Source organism: Tupaia chinensis, unplaced genomic scaffold, assembly GCF_000334495.1.
Source record: "Tupaia chinensis unplaced genomic scaffold, TupChi_1.0 Scaffold000197_1, whole genome shotgun sequence".
Lineage (NCBI taxonomy): Eukaryota > Metazoa > Chordata > Mammalia > Scandentia > Tupaiidae > Tupaia > Tupaia belangeri.
The window spans coordinates 2322570-2336735 of NW_006159672.1; the positions used below are offsets into that span (position 1 = coordinate 2322570).

The window sequence follows — 14166 nt, forward strand, 5'->3', positions numbered from 1 at the left end:
TCTCTGTCTTTCTGGAGAGTGCAAGCACCTAAAAGCAAAAACCCCCCCCCCCCCAAAAAAAAAGAAAAAAAGAAAGAAGGAAAGAAAAAGAAAAAGGAGACTTGACAACATCTCATCACCCCTTGCCCTCTACATCAGCCCAGACTCTTTGGCAGTGGGTGTCAGGGCTTGACAACTGCATGGATGCTGCTCACTATGCAGGAAACAACATGGCAATTCGGCTCTAGACATGTTCCAGGACAGTAGCTCATACCATCCAAGATTAGACAGATAGGTTAAGCAGGACGCATTCAACGCAGGTTGGTTTTTTCCTGGGCACCACAGGCAGCCCTGTAGTGTGTTCCTCCTCCTTTGCCACCCTGTCCTTTAGTCATCTGACCTACCTATGGCTCCACTGGAACAGCATGACCTTGAGTCCAGTTGCTTGAAGTGACACTGGCTATTCTGTCAAATCCTCTAGCCACTGTCACAAAGACAAAAGCAGAAACAGCTCGTGTGCACTCACTTCTGACTGCATCAGGTCTAATTTCATCCTAAGCACTCCATGAGCAAGGTGATGCTGCTATTTTCATTTCACAAGTGGTCAAAACAGAACTCAGAGAGCTCCAAGTCAGGATGGTTGGACTCAGCACCATGCTCCTACCAAGGCTCTGTTTCTCCAGCCTCTGCATCTATAAAATGAGGCTGATGACATTTTCAGGACAGCCATGAGGTGCAAGTAGACACCAGTCAAGGGTTCTAAGCTGTTATCCTCTACAGAATACTGTGGTTCAACAGGCCTCAGTGGCCTCAGTTGATATTCTCCCACAAGAAGTGACAATACTTGGCCACCTACTGCAGCCACCAGAGCATTGGGTCAGGTGGGCTTCCTCAAGGATTTACTTACAGGATTCAGCGATCTTATCAAAACTGTTCATTTAACCCTTGCCTGGGACAGAGTGGAGAGCTTTTGGTCTATTTGTCCAAAGTTACAGCATCTTCTGTCTCAGTGGGCCCTTTCTCTGAGCCCCAAGTCCCATCTTCACAGCATAGGATAGCCAACAGGTATACAAATCACATGCTCAGAAAAGCTAGAGTGAGGTTGTACATGCACACACACACACACACACACACACACAAATGCACACATAACTCTGGCTTTTTAGATAGCCGGTCTAGAAACTTCTGCAAGAAAATCTGAAGTTTAATTCCAGCACACACAAGTCTTTAAACAACACATTGTGTGGTCACATACAGTGGAAGGCACAAGGGTTAAGTTAGTCCTAGAATTACAAAGGTCCAGTTCAAGATTGTGACTTGGATCTCTTTATTAGGCAGAAGTTTTCCTCTTGGCTCATCTTTTTAGGGACATTTGTGCTCGAGGCGGGCAGAATCCCACTCTCTGGAGCAATCCTGGAGGAAGAGGAAGGCAGGAAACTTTACAGGTTGTATTCCTGGTACCCCTCCCTCTGGGAAAGGCCTGCAGGTATCCAGGTGTTTATTTGGAAGTTCACTTCCATTAAATGTCAGCATTATATCCCTGGCTAAGCAGGGACCAGGTTCTGAGGATCTGCACACTGCGCCTCCTGCATAGGAAATCATGGGTTTTCTTAGGAAACCACATACTGGATGTTAATTTCCTTTTCCTTGACAAAGCAAAAGATCAATTAGAGGCAAAATGTGATTCTACTAGAGCTACTTTCCAGGATTTATTCTGCAAGCTTCCTCCAGCCAGTCCCCATCTGGCCCAGTCAGAAATGGGTTTTGCTTCATCAGAAATGTGCTGTGAAGTCCTCATTAGATCATCGATCGCCTCCGTGAGGCCGAATCCTCAGCAATGTCCACAGATGCTGAGCGCTTGCAAAGACTCTGAATTTAGTGCCAAATAGTAAGGAAAGGAAATTAACTGATGCTTCAAAACCTGGCAGGAAATTTGAATTTAAATCCCTTTCTGGGATGGACCCCTTGGAACAGCTTCTGAAAACTGCACTGCCCCAGCTGGACAGCCCTTCTGTCCCTGGTAAGGGGTTCTACCTGATCTGACCTTGTCTTTTCTTCTCAAATGTGACCAGAGAGATGGACCCCAATAGATTTTGGACCAAAACACTCTAGATCTTTCTGTGAAACTGAGAAGTGTTGCAAGGGAGCTACCTCTTCTGTGTCAAGATTCTTCTTCTATCTCCTCCCCCACTGACAAGGAGGTCACCCACATCATCCTGGTAAGTGTGATGCCAAATAGGGATTCTAGGGGCTTGGACTGGCAATGTTCCTGCCACAAAGCAGAAGTAAGGGTGACATGCTCAACCACATGGAGACAGTGGCTTCTCTGAGTCACTATGCATGGGCCGATTTCAATGAAAGGACAAGTGTTTGGTCTGGGCTTTCCATCCCAAAACAAAGAACCTCAGACAAGGTTGCTGCCCTTTGCCTAAGATGCCTTCCGGTCCTACCACTACAGGGTCCATGATCCCATCGGACAAATATCTTCTTCCACTGATTCCTCTAGTCCTTGAGCATTTGAGCAACAGGAAGACAATATACAATTGCTGAACATGCAAGTGCCAGGAACCTCACATCATTTCGTTTGAAACAGTGATAATACAGGTTTCTTCCCATTTAACATGACAAAACTGAGATATGGAGGAAAACTTTTGAGCGAAATATCAAGGCTATCAGGTGGCGGAGCCAGGGTTGAAGACTCAGTCTATGTAATTCCTACCCTGATACCACAAATAATGATAGACTGACAAATAGAGATGGGGTTATAGGTCTTTCTCTCATCCCTCACTACAAAAAGCCCTGTACCTGACAAATTATTTAAGGAACATCCCTTCATCAGGGTCTAGGCCAAGATGCAAAACCCAGAGAGCACCAGGTGAGTATTGTTGACCTCCTAACAGACAGACCCAGGGGTCAATGCCTGCTCTTTCAAGAATCCTAAAGGCTACCTCAAATGAGGACTGATTGTGTGACTGGAGGAGGGAAAAAAGGCAGTGTGCTTTCAAGAGGACTGGTTGTAAATGAAGCTGCTAGCATTCTCTTTTGTGCATGAGAGATCTGGTATTATTTTATTGAGCTCCACAGAGAGACAGAGGGGGTAAGTGAATAACTCGTCATGTCACCAAAGAATGCTTTAATCAGTATTTGTTCATTTTATCCAAAGAATTGGAGAGATGTTTGGGCATTCCTTGTTCCATTGTCCAGAAGAAAGCTCTAAATCAGAAAAATGTTAAGTTTTGAGATGGCTCAAAACTTTCTTAGAGAAATCGAGTACATCAGGAGAAGGAGCCGCAGCCGTTAACACCAGCAAGCCTCCCCACGTCAACTGTTGGGAGCCACGTGCTGAGATGTTTAGTGGCAGCTGAATAGAACATGTGCACAGAATCATTGTTGGTATCTTCACAGGAAGAGCAACTCGCAGAAGAGTCAGCAGTGACCTCAGCCTTCACAGAATTATGATGGTAGAAGGGTTTTAAACCAGTCTTACTCAACCCCTCAATATACAGGAGAGACACTCAGCTCAAAAAGAAAAATCAGCCAGAGATCCTCCACTCTACTCTGGTTCTGCAGATTCTTGGCCAGCTCACTCTCACCACCAACCTAGGTGTATCACAGTCATGAATCTAGGCATTGTATGCCAATTGCAATCTAAGATCATTGTGTGTATACACTTAATTTTTTTAAACATAATGATATTATTCTCTTTCTTTATGTCTTGAGGAAAATAAGGCCCTAAGAAGCCAACTTTCTTGATCAAGGTCACAAAGCTAGAAAATGGTAGAGGCCACCTAGAGCTACAGTCTGTATTTCTAGCCTACCCTAATGTGCAGCCGATATCCACCCTGACCATGGCCCGTGAAACAGTCTGCCTCTACCCCTGCTGCCCTTGAACTCCTCTTCTCAACAAAGGCACAGTAGATAGTTCACGAGCTTATTTTAAAGCTGGAAACATTCCTCTGTGTATTTTAACACACTGAATCTATATTATAAGAAAGAGAATTTCTAAATATTTTATGTATGCAAATATATGACAGAGGGGAAAGATGTCAATTGGCATCAAAAAATGAAATGCACTGGGATGATCTGCCTGGTGGAATACAGTCTGCTTTTTCCAGGTTGGAATTTCTTTGATTTTATATTCTGTTCTACATGACCATTGTGAACACGTCTGGGCATATGGACAAGAATAAATCCACAACTTTTATTAGCACCAAACCCAAGGTCGAATTGCCTTGGCTAATTCTCCCAGCTGCACTGTTCCAATGACACAACCCCCTACCTCATGATTCAAGTCACTGGCCCAGGCCAGGCACATGCAACCTCAAAGTAAGACCATTTCTGAAAGGAACCTAGGAGTTAACAGTTAACTCATTCCATGCACTATGTCCTACCCATGGGGATCTTTGGACTAACAAGAAAAAAAATCTTATGTATTACCTTCCTGATGTATCACTTTATCAAAGTTATGAGAAAATGCTCTGATATGGGCTTCAGTTTTACACTGTACAAGGTATTGATTCATGTAGCCACTGTTTCTTTGAAACTAGAGGTACATCTGGTGAAGGATTCCATTATATTGGGTTGTTGGAAAAGTCATGATGCTTTTTTGCACAGAAAAGCTTAGAAAAGTATGTCATGACTTTTCTGATGTCCAAGAGAATGAGCATGAAAATACAAGCTGAACTGAATGCAAGAGGTTTCTTTACCAACACATTTTAGCACTTTTTATATGATCATGTTCAGATCTATAATGGAAGAGTATGATATTGCCAAGTTTGTAGACAACTGGAAAAACTGGGAAGAAGAAAGACAACTGGATCTTTCTTCTTCATGGGGACCTAGATGAACAAACTTGCAAACTTAACCCAGTTAAGACATAATATTGCCCCAAACTATTCTCAAATGGGAAAAGTGAAAGACAAGGGCTAAGCATTAAGTGATCACCAAGCTGAAAACACCAAGTAAACATTAGCTAGTTATAGTTTAGAACTGAATGAAATAAAATGTTCTTTCTTTAAAATTATAAAAATCATTAAAATCATAAAAACAATTAAATGCACTATGCTTGCCTTCATTAGCTCAGGGGAGAGGGTGTTCCATAAATTATATTACTGGAACAATTGGAGAAATCTGAATATAACATGGATATTAGATATTATCATACAAATGTTCAATTTTTCAAGTAAGACAAAGGTATTGTGCTTATAAGAGGAAGTGTCCGGTTCTTAGGAGATGTATGCTTATGTATTTATGTATGCTTATGTGGTTCATTGTTAACCATCTTGGATTCCCACATTCTCCTAGAGAGTGTAGGTAGCTGAGTGTTGCTCCTGTGGCCACCATGTCTACAGCATCTGCCATCATAGTCTATGGTATGAAATCTGGGATTATGTCTAATTTACTTGTGCCTCCACCTCCTGACCAGGGACCTTGCAGCCTGATCACTTAAGAGGCCTTTGATCTTCGTTTCTAGAATTGAGGTGACCTTATTAAATGTTCCCTCTTCAGCCACACAATCTGGCTTTATCTTCTCTTCCATTTTCTCCATCTGCCTCCTATCTCTTTTTTCCCACTTTAAATTTTCTTTCCGAGCATTCTCATCTAATTTTAGAACTGTTGCCTTCTTTTTTCTCTCTACCTTAGATCATTAGTAGGCCTGATATAATGTACGTGCTGCAGTGGCCCAAACTCTTTCTTTCTTTCTTTTTTTTTTTTTTTTTAATTTGCCCGAGGAATCTCTTTCTTTCTTTCTTTTTTTTTTTTTTTTTAATTTGCCAGAGGATACATGTGTGCACTAGATAGAGACAGAGAGCGGGAGTGAGATTATCCCATGGAGATGACCATGCTGCCAACCCCTCTCTTTCATTTCTCTCTCCTTTCAGTATTTTAGACATATACACACACTCGCCCAATGTGTTTTCAATCTGCTGAGTCCAGGTCTCATACTGCACAGTTGGCCATGTGGGATCCAGCCACCCTACCCACCAAGCCACTTGCTGGTCTTCAAACGCTATAATGACAGGAAAATCCTACTCAGTGGTGATGCAGGGTGGTGCAGCCACACGGGGACTGTCTGGGAGGAGTAGTGCTTTCGGTTCAGAGGCAGAGGAGTTTCTTTTAATACCGCAAGTCCAATTTAGGGAAGCTTCATATCTTGTTCAATTGGATCAGCGTGGATCAACTAACGTGGATGATACCTAAGCTTCAGAGCACATTTCCCAGTCTGCCTAGTTTAACTTGGAGAAAACTGTACAATATTTGTGTAAGGGGATTTAAAGCTTTCCCTGTCATGCGGCCCAGCTGAAGAAGAAAGTAACTCTTCTGGTCTTCAAGCTGTTTTACATTCCAGAAGAATAAATGTAAATGAAGCTACAATGCATGGGGCTTGACTATAAAAATAGAAAAGTCTTGGTATTTCTTGAGCACAGAAGTCCTCACAAAATCCGTGGAAAAAACTTTTGTTTGAGCATTGCATACTCAAATTCTCTTAATTTTCTTAAATTTCTGTGTTAAGAGGAAATCGCCACGCTGTCTTGATTTTCCATAGCCTTTTTCTACCACAATTTGATCCAATATTTTCATTCACCCTTATCCTTCAGGCTCATCTGGAAACGCTGATTGACTAATGAGTGAAGCAGCTTAGGGTAAAACATCTCTATTAAATTCTCTTGGCTTTTTTAAGATTAGGAAAAAAGAAACTTTTTCTTTCTCTAAATGCAAATCTTCCCTGTAACACTGTGCCTAATCTACTACAACTAATTAATCTGCTGGAGCTGATGAAATGTTACCTCCGCATTTTTTGTTCCTTGTATACAATTATTGTAACAGTGGTGAATAAATCAATATTCCCAATCCAACTGTAAAAAACAATCAAGAAAAGCAGTGCTTCTCAGGGAAAAAAACACCAAATAATATTTATTAACTCTGTCTCAATCCACAACAGAACCAAATACCATTCAGGCATTTTCTGCAAGTGTAATAAGCAAACTCAGATACATGATGAAGGTGGCACATGCCAATAATTTCACCATTTTACACTGCAGAGTAATTGAAGGATTTAATGAGAAACAAACCAATAAAAATAAATAGACCATGTTAGAGGAGGAGAAACTGATCTGAAATGGAAGTTGCTCCATTGTGAGTTTAGTTTAGTTTGTTTTTTGTTTTTTTATTTTTTTGTTTTTTGTTTTTCTGCATGGTTTGACCCAGAGGGATAAAAAAAAAGTATCAGGGCAACTAGCGCTCCTCTATTCTTTCAAAGAAAAAAATATAATATTTTGCTTCTGCAGATGAAAACCTTGCCAAATTAACTACTAGGTGTTGAATGGAAATGTGGTCTCTCCAATCACAGTCGGGTACCCCTTTGGAGACACCCAATGGGTACCATTCTGTGCTTGATGGCAAGAGAGCTGCAGATCCCACCAGTGGGTTCAGATCAAGGCAAGCCTAATTCAGAGCAGCTGGCCCCCACTTAGGCATTCATTAGGAAGTGCTTTCCAATTGGTATCCATTGCCCAGCTCTTGGCTACATGGGTGTCAATAGCCTGCCTTCTCTTCTGTCACCAGAAACAGGCAAAGGACCTGGGACATGGAAGCCTCTATTCAAAGAGCAAGTGGGTGCTCCATAAGTGATCATGGGCAAACATACATGGAGCCTTAATCCATTCCCACCTCTATGCTTGGAGATTCAAAGATGAACAAGGCACACACCCAAAGTACCCATGATGAAGGTCAAGGGTAGGAGTATATAGCCTAAGAGCTTTTCTGGGATCACTGTTAGTGGTTCCCTAACCATGAACCAAAAGGGCTCAGAAATGCTTCTCAGAGGAGGGGACTTGTGCGCAATGTGAAGTACATACCAAGCAAGCAGGCTTAGCTGGGCAGGAAGTGCAGGAGACAGTGGTGAGTGGGCACTACAGGCAGAGTTTCAAACCGGCAAAAACAAAGAGAGGGAGATGATACAGTATGAAAACATCAGTCAGGAGAGGTTAGGAAGGCCTGCTATCTAGGTAGTCTCAGAGGAGCAGGGGAACCATGGAAAAAAGACATGCCTGGAAGGTAAAGTACCACATCTGCACACAGGGGCAGCCTGGCGAAACAGTGCAGATACAGGGCTGATCTGTTCCTACATTTGCACACATGTGTATGTAACAGGCGGGGGGGTGGGGGGCAGTCCTTGTTCCAGCCATACTGAGCCCACCAGACTCAGAGATGGCACCCACTCCCAGAGATACTCTTAATCTTCTCAGGGACATGTCTTGGTCATCCATCTGTACCTTTCTGTTTAGGAAAAATGCAAGCCTTAACTTTTTTTTTTTTAACTGAAATCAAAAGAATCAACTTGATGGTGGTTTCTTTAAGAGATACTATTTTTAATGCCTCTGTTTTGATGCCTTCCCTCACATGCACAATTGAAAACACTCAACTGTAATAAGTTATTGCTGTGTGGGGGCTCTGGGAGCCAGAGAGACAGAGAGGTCAAAGCAGGCCAGCAAAGAGGTCCTACTCAGGCGCGTGAGGGCTTGAGCAGTGGGCAGGCCGCTGACCCTTTGATCACATCTTTGAAGAGCTCTCTTGAAGAGTATTGATGGACTGAAGCATTTTATTTCCAAATCAAGTTCAAGTGAGAACATGTTATGCCTGGGATGCAATGAATGAGGGAGCTTGCTACTTGCACTACTTAGATGGGCTCCTCATCCTGGAAAGGTTTAAAAGCTTGGCTAATGAGCTGACAACACAGAAAGGCATCCTCTATGATGTGTGTCAACCATGTTCTTATTTCCTTATTGTTTGTGGGGGCGGGGGGAATTCAAAGAGGGAGTCCTTTTGTATGGAGCCTGCCCAAATATACCAAGAAGATTCTAGAAGACTAAGCTCTTTCTCTTGCCACTTCCTCACCAGCTCCAAAGGAGCAATGTTTCTGCTTCTGAAACTCCAGTCCTGGAGTCCAGAAGGGCACTTACAGATTTGGCCACAAATATATTGGCCAAGGGATAAAGTTGAAGCATTTCCCACAAGCTCCAGGTTTCTACTTCAAAAAGAGTATAGAGAAGGAGGAAGAGGAGAGTATGGGGTGATGGGGTAGAAGGAGAAATAAAGTTCCAGTTGTAGAGAGATGTCTATGAGGGACATTGACTTTGGACCAGTCTTAGTGTCCCCCACTAGAACTGCTCAATGAGACCAGGTCTCTGCCAAAAGCTGCAAAGAACAACTTCAACCCCATGAGACAAAAGCGAATAATCAAATAGTACCAGAAGTCCATCCCAAAGAAGCTTGGTTCTCACAGTTTAGGGATGACAACCCAAAACTTCAGAGTTCTAGATCAATTATAAAGAAGCACCACTCTGTGAAACACTAGTGATTCTTTTCAATTTCAGAACAGTAAATATTACTGTAAAGTACTAATTCTATTTTTGTTTTATTTTGGGTTTTTGTTTTTTGGGTTTTTTTGTTTTCTTTTGTTTTGTTTGTTTGTTTTTTGAGAGGTTTTTGCTACAGGGCACATGCACTCACCAGAAAGACAGAGAGAAACAGAGAGAGAGAAAGCAAGAAATTACACCCCCAGGGGGGATGGCCACACTGCAATCCCTTCTCTTCCTTTCTCCTCTCAGGATCTTGGGCACGCACGCACACGTGCCTGGCATAAGTTTAAGTCCCAGGTCTGGGACTCAAACTATGGTCAACTACATGGAAGTCCAGCGACATAGCCATTACGCCAACTGCTGGTCCCTATTTATTTGCTTTATTGGTGAAAAAAAAATAATCAAAAGCAGATACTATACTTCTGAGACCCAATCAAGATTTCTCTAAGACTCCACAGGTAAGGAGTGGTGAGAACGCTATCTTTCCACTCCCAGACTACTATTCTCTTTCTCTCCTTACAAAGTTCTTCAGGCAATAGAGTACAGCTGTCTTCAGAGGCAGGCATGTCTTCAGCATTGAGCGCCAAGTAGAGAGCAGAGAGATGGCCAGATAACTATAAACCTAAGCTCTGGCTTCATGCTCCTGCTAATTTGGGGCTGGATTTCAGATTTCACTGCTTCCCTTTATAGGCCTCAATTTCCCCTTCTGTAAAATGAAAGGGTTGATAGAGAAAATGGAGAACCTTAGATCTTACAGCTGAAGGATCATATGAGGCTGGGAGTTGGCCGCAGGTCAAGACATCATTTCCTGCTGCAGTCCCCAGAGGCCACTGCCTCCCCCAAGTTGGCCAAGGGAGCCTCTTTCCAGCACCTTCAGGGTCTTCAGTGGGATCCAAAGCCTCCCAGAAAGGGAAGCCATGCTATAGCTGTCACCATTTCTTAGTTTACCCTAGGGAGTATTGAACATGTCAATAGCAAACCCTCTGTAGGATGCAGACAGTTTGAAAGCAGTAGTGAGTTTCTCCTGGATGCATCATCTTGGGTCCAAGCTGTTCTCAGACTTCTAGTTAGGGACTCAGACCAGGACCCCAGTCAAGGCAAGTGAGCGACTTTTCTTAAGCAACTCCAGCATGTCTGACAACATTCTTGGGACTTTTATGATGGTTATTGGGATATTCCTACAACAATTGAGACTCCAAGGCTGACACTGACCCCTTCAGAAAAGAAAACCGACCTAGAGAGATGAAGTGTTCTATCAGAGTATATAGCTACCATGTGAGAGAGCTAAATTTGAATCTAAGGACATGTGCGTATAAAGACCACCAAGGTCACATCCCTGGGTCATCAAAAGCATACGGTACCAGCCTGCCTAAGCATTCAACAAGAAACCCAGTTGGGTGCCTCCCTTGCTATCTAAGAGATCATATAAAGTTCAGTGGGTAAAAAAAAATAAACTAGATCATATTGGGGGAAAAAAATAAACTAGATCATATTGAGATGAATAATAAGCATCCTGAGGAGAGCAGTCATGAAGACTGGCTGGGAGCAATCCAGAGGGACTTCAAGAGGGAGATGTTGTCTCTGGGAAACTCATGCTGAACCCTCACTTCCAATCTCATCTGTTTGTCACACAGGAATAGTGGAGGCTGGGAAGCCATGGACTGCTGAGCAAATAGGTCTCTTTAGTCAAACACAGCTCCCAGGACAGATCCTAGGCAAGGGCGCAATGTCCAGCTTGAATCTCAATAGCACATCCCCTCTACGCTAGACTGGATCAGGGCAAGGTGAGAAGCTTTTGGACTTTGGCGTTAGCAACGAGTGATGGAAAGGCTGTCAGTGAGCTTTGGCCTGTGGGGAATAAGCCTGCAGAGACAATGGCCGTCTGCTAGACTCAGATTCCATGCAAGAATCTGACAGCTGCTCAGGGCCTCCCGTGGGGTAACTACTCACCCAACCTTGAGTCTATAAAAGCTGAAGAGGAGATGGCCATACTTCTGCTGCCTGGAAGTTAGAGCTCTTATTACAGGAGCCAACGTCAAGGAGGGCAGAGAGTGATCCTACTCTTAGGGACTCAGAAGGGCCTGAGACATGGGTTCCACACCACCCAAACCCTGAGCAACCCTGTAGCAGAGCTCTGCATGAGGCATAGATGGAAGTGTCACTTTCTGCTTCCCCAAAGCCAAACCCTGAGAACAACATAATAGGGATGATGCTTAACAAGTGGAGGTGTGTCTTGGGGACAGGCAGGAAGGGGAAGGGCAGCAGGGAGGGCACCTCTCCAAGGCAGGCTCCCCTCTCAGTGGGAGACTGGTCAGCCACCAGGAGGATTTGGCTGTTGACTCAATCCAAAAACCCTTCAGGTTAGCTTTGCCTTCACAGCAGGGCTTTGGATAGTTATTCACATGTCAGTAATCATGCCAGGCTTCTTCTCTAGCTCCCTACTATTCTGGCACCCAACACAATTTTATCTCACAGCAGAATTTTTTTTCTATTGTTGCAACTCCACAGTGTCAGACATTGGTCAGTGGATGTCACTATGGAAAAAGTAATCAAGAAAAAGAAAAGCAGACTCCTTCTCAAAGCTCATTAGTGCACAAACACCAGCTCTGAACAGGGTTAGCCCATACAAGTCAGCTACCAGCACTGACCTTTATCCTTTCTGTGCTGTCAAATGAGTCCATTGAGATGAGAACATTAATGAACTTGAGCAGACATGTGGCAAAATCTTTCCAGGAAAAAAGGGGAGGGGGGAACAAAACTGTTACACAATATCAGTGTATACTTTCAGGAACACTGGCACTATTATATAATATCAATCAAGGGGCAAATTTTTATAAGTAAGAAAATTTGTATTATTTTAGCTTAAAAGTTCTACTTTTCTCCATTGGACCAGAATTAAATTTTCTATTTAATTGTATGCTCACCATTGTTCTTATCACCAGGCCTCAAAATCTGCCAATAATATGTCACATTTGCCTGTGTGACTCACACAGAAAAGAACCGGCCGGTCCAACACCTGGAGTGATTGTTCTTTTAATGAAATGGGTTATAGCTCTCTCACGTGCTGGGCCTCAATAATAGAATTTAAGTGAAAGTAATTTCCAAGTGCAATCATAGTTTACATATTAGTTATTGTATAAAGAAAAAAAAAATGAGGAACTGTGGTAGGTTAAATGCAATTAACATCGAGGGCCTTGTGTGAGTCTCCTGGGAAAGGGATCAGCCAGGCCGGTGATTTCTCAGATTTTGATGGGAAGAAGAAAATGTTTTACTATATGCCTCAGCTGCAAGTGCTAAAGCTTTCTGGAAATGCAAGGCAGCAGCCAGGCCTTAGAACAGAGTAAGCACAAAGTAAGCATTTGTTTTTTAAACTGCTTCTCAGAATCATGGTTCCAGGCTTCAGTAATTGCACATTAAGAGTCAAATATACAGGACCAATACAGAGTTAACAAGGAAAGTTGTGTGTCTGAGTGAGGGAGCTGTGGAAAAGTGGAGGACTTGGTGGAGGTGGGTAAGGACCAGCGTGCACACAGAAGATATCACAAAGGTGAAGAATTTCCAACTTGGATTGGAAGGACAGATGTGACAAAGCTGCAGCAGTGATGCACACATGCTCACACTCAAATCCCCCACAGAAGTACACACAGGAAGATGCATGCATATGCAGAAGTTCATGCACATTGACTATTTCTAGACCATTGTCATTCTTTCAGGTCCCAGTGGTGTGGTGGAGGGTGAGTACGTGATTGCAGTAGGGCAGGGAGGGAACAAGAGATGAAGAATGAAAGGAAGAAGTTGGCCAGGAAACTGAAAAACAAGCACAGTGGTCACTGGAGAAGGAAGGTTATTTGGTTACTGGGAAAGACTTGAGGAGACTCTAGTATGAGGAAGAAGGCTGGGTGGACCATAGGCTGGTCCTTGGACCATAGGCTTCTATAACTCTGAGCCCTCGGAGTTATGGGAAAGAACATACAGGGCCAAGAGACTGCCCAAGAAGAATCCAGCAGGATCTGTGGATGTGAGTTCAAAGCAGGATAAGCAAGAGAGAAAAGGTGGTAAAAGTACTATGTCTCTGATTCACATGACTGGGGTTGGTATGCATGTAAGAGGATGGGGAGGAGTCAGAGAAAGTGGTGGCGGGGAAGATATAGGGGAAAAGGGAGAAGGTACTTCTGGTCAGAGAAGTGGTTGGACACAACCATTGTGTCCAAAGTGTCCCTGTTTCACAGATAAGTTATATACAGGTTACACTTAGTGACTTTCTAAGATTACAGAGCCAAAATTAAGCACCTACACTCTCATGAGACTAACAAACTTGCAGATAAAAAAATCTGACAATCTGGGATCTGCAATTGGCATAATGGCTACGTGGCTGGACTCTCATGTAATCGACCGCGGTTCTAGTCTTGGACCTGGTGGCCGGGCGCGTGTGCATGTGTGCCCAAGATCCCGAGAGGAGAATGAGGGAGAAGAGATTACAGCATGCAGCGTGACCATCCCCCGTGAAGAGTGATTTCTCGCTTTCTGTCTCTCTGTCTCTCTCTGTCTTTCTGGTGACCGCACAAACCCTACAGCAAAAATCTCTCAAAAAAAAAAAAAAATTGAGACTCTTTTTTTTTTCTTGAATTGGCAGGTAAAAGTGTCAGGTTTTCCTGGTTGCATGTAACAGAATCTCATTACTCAAGAAGGGAACATTCCGGCTCATGTTAGCAGTAAGAAAGAAGTATCATTGAACATTGGGGGCCAGTTTGTACCAGAGACTCAAGGACCCCCATTATCACCCAGGAAAGCTTTTCTCTCTCTCTCTCTCTCTCTCTCTCTCTCT

The 14166-nt window shown here is 43.3% G+C and overlaps 1 long non-coding RNA gene across 2 annotated transcripts in view; it reads left to right on the forward strand.

The window, feature by feature from the left end:
• Positions 1-14166, forward strand: part of LOC102473092 (uncharacterized) — a 64302-nt gene that overhangs the window by 24644 nt on the left and 25492 nt on the right. The window lies entirely within an intron of this gene.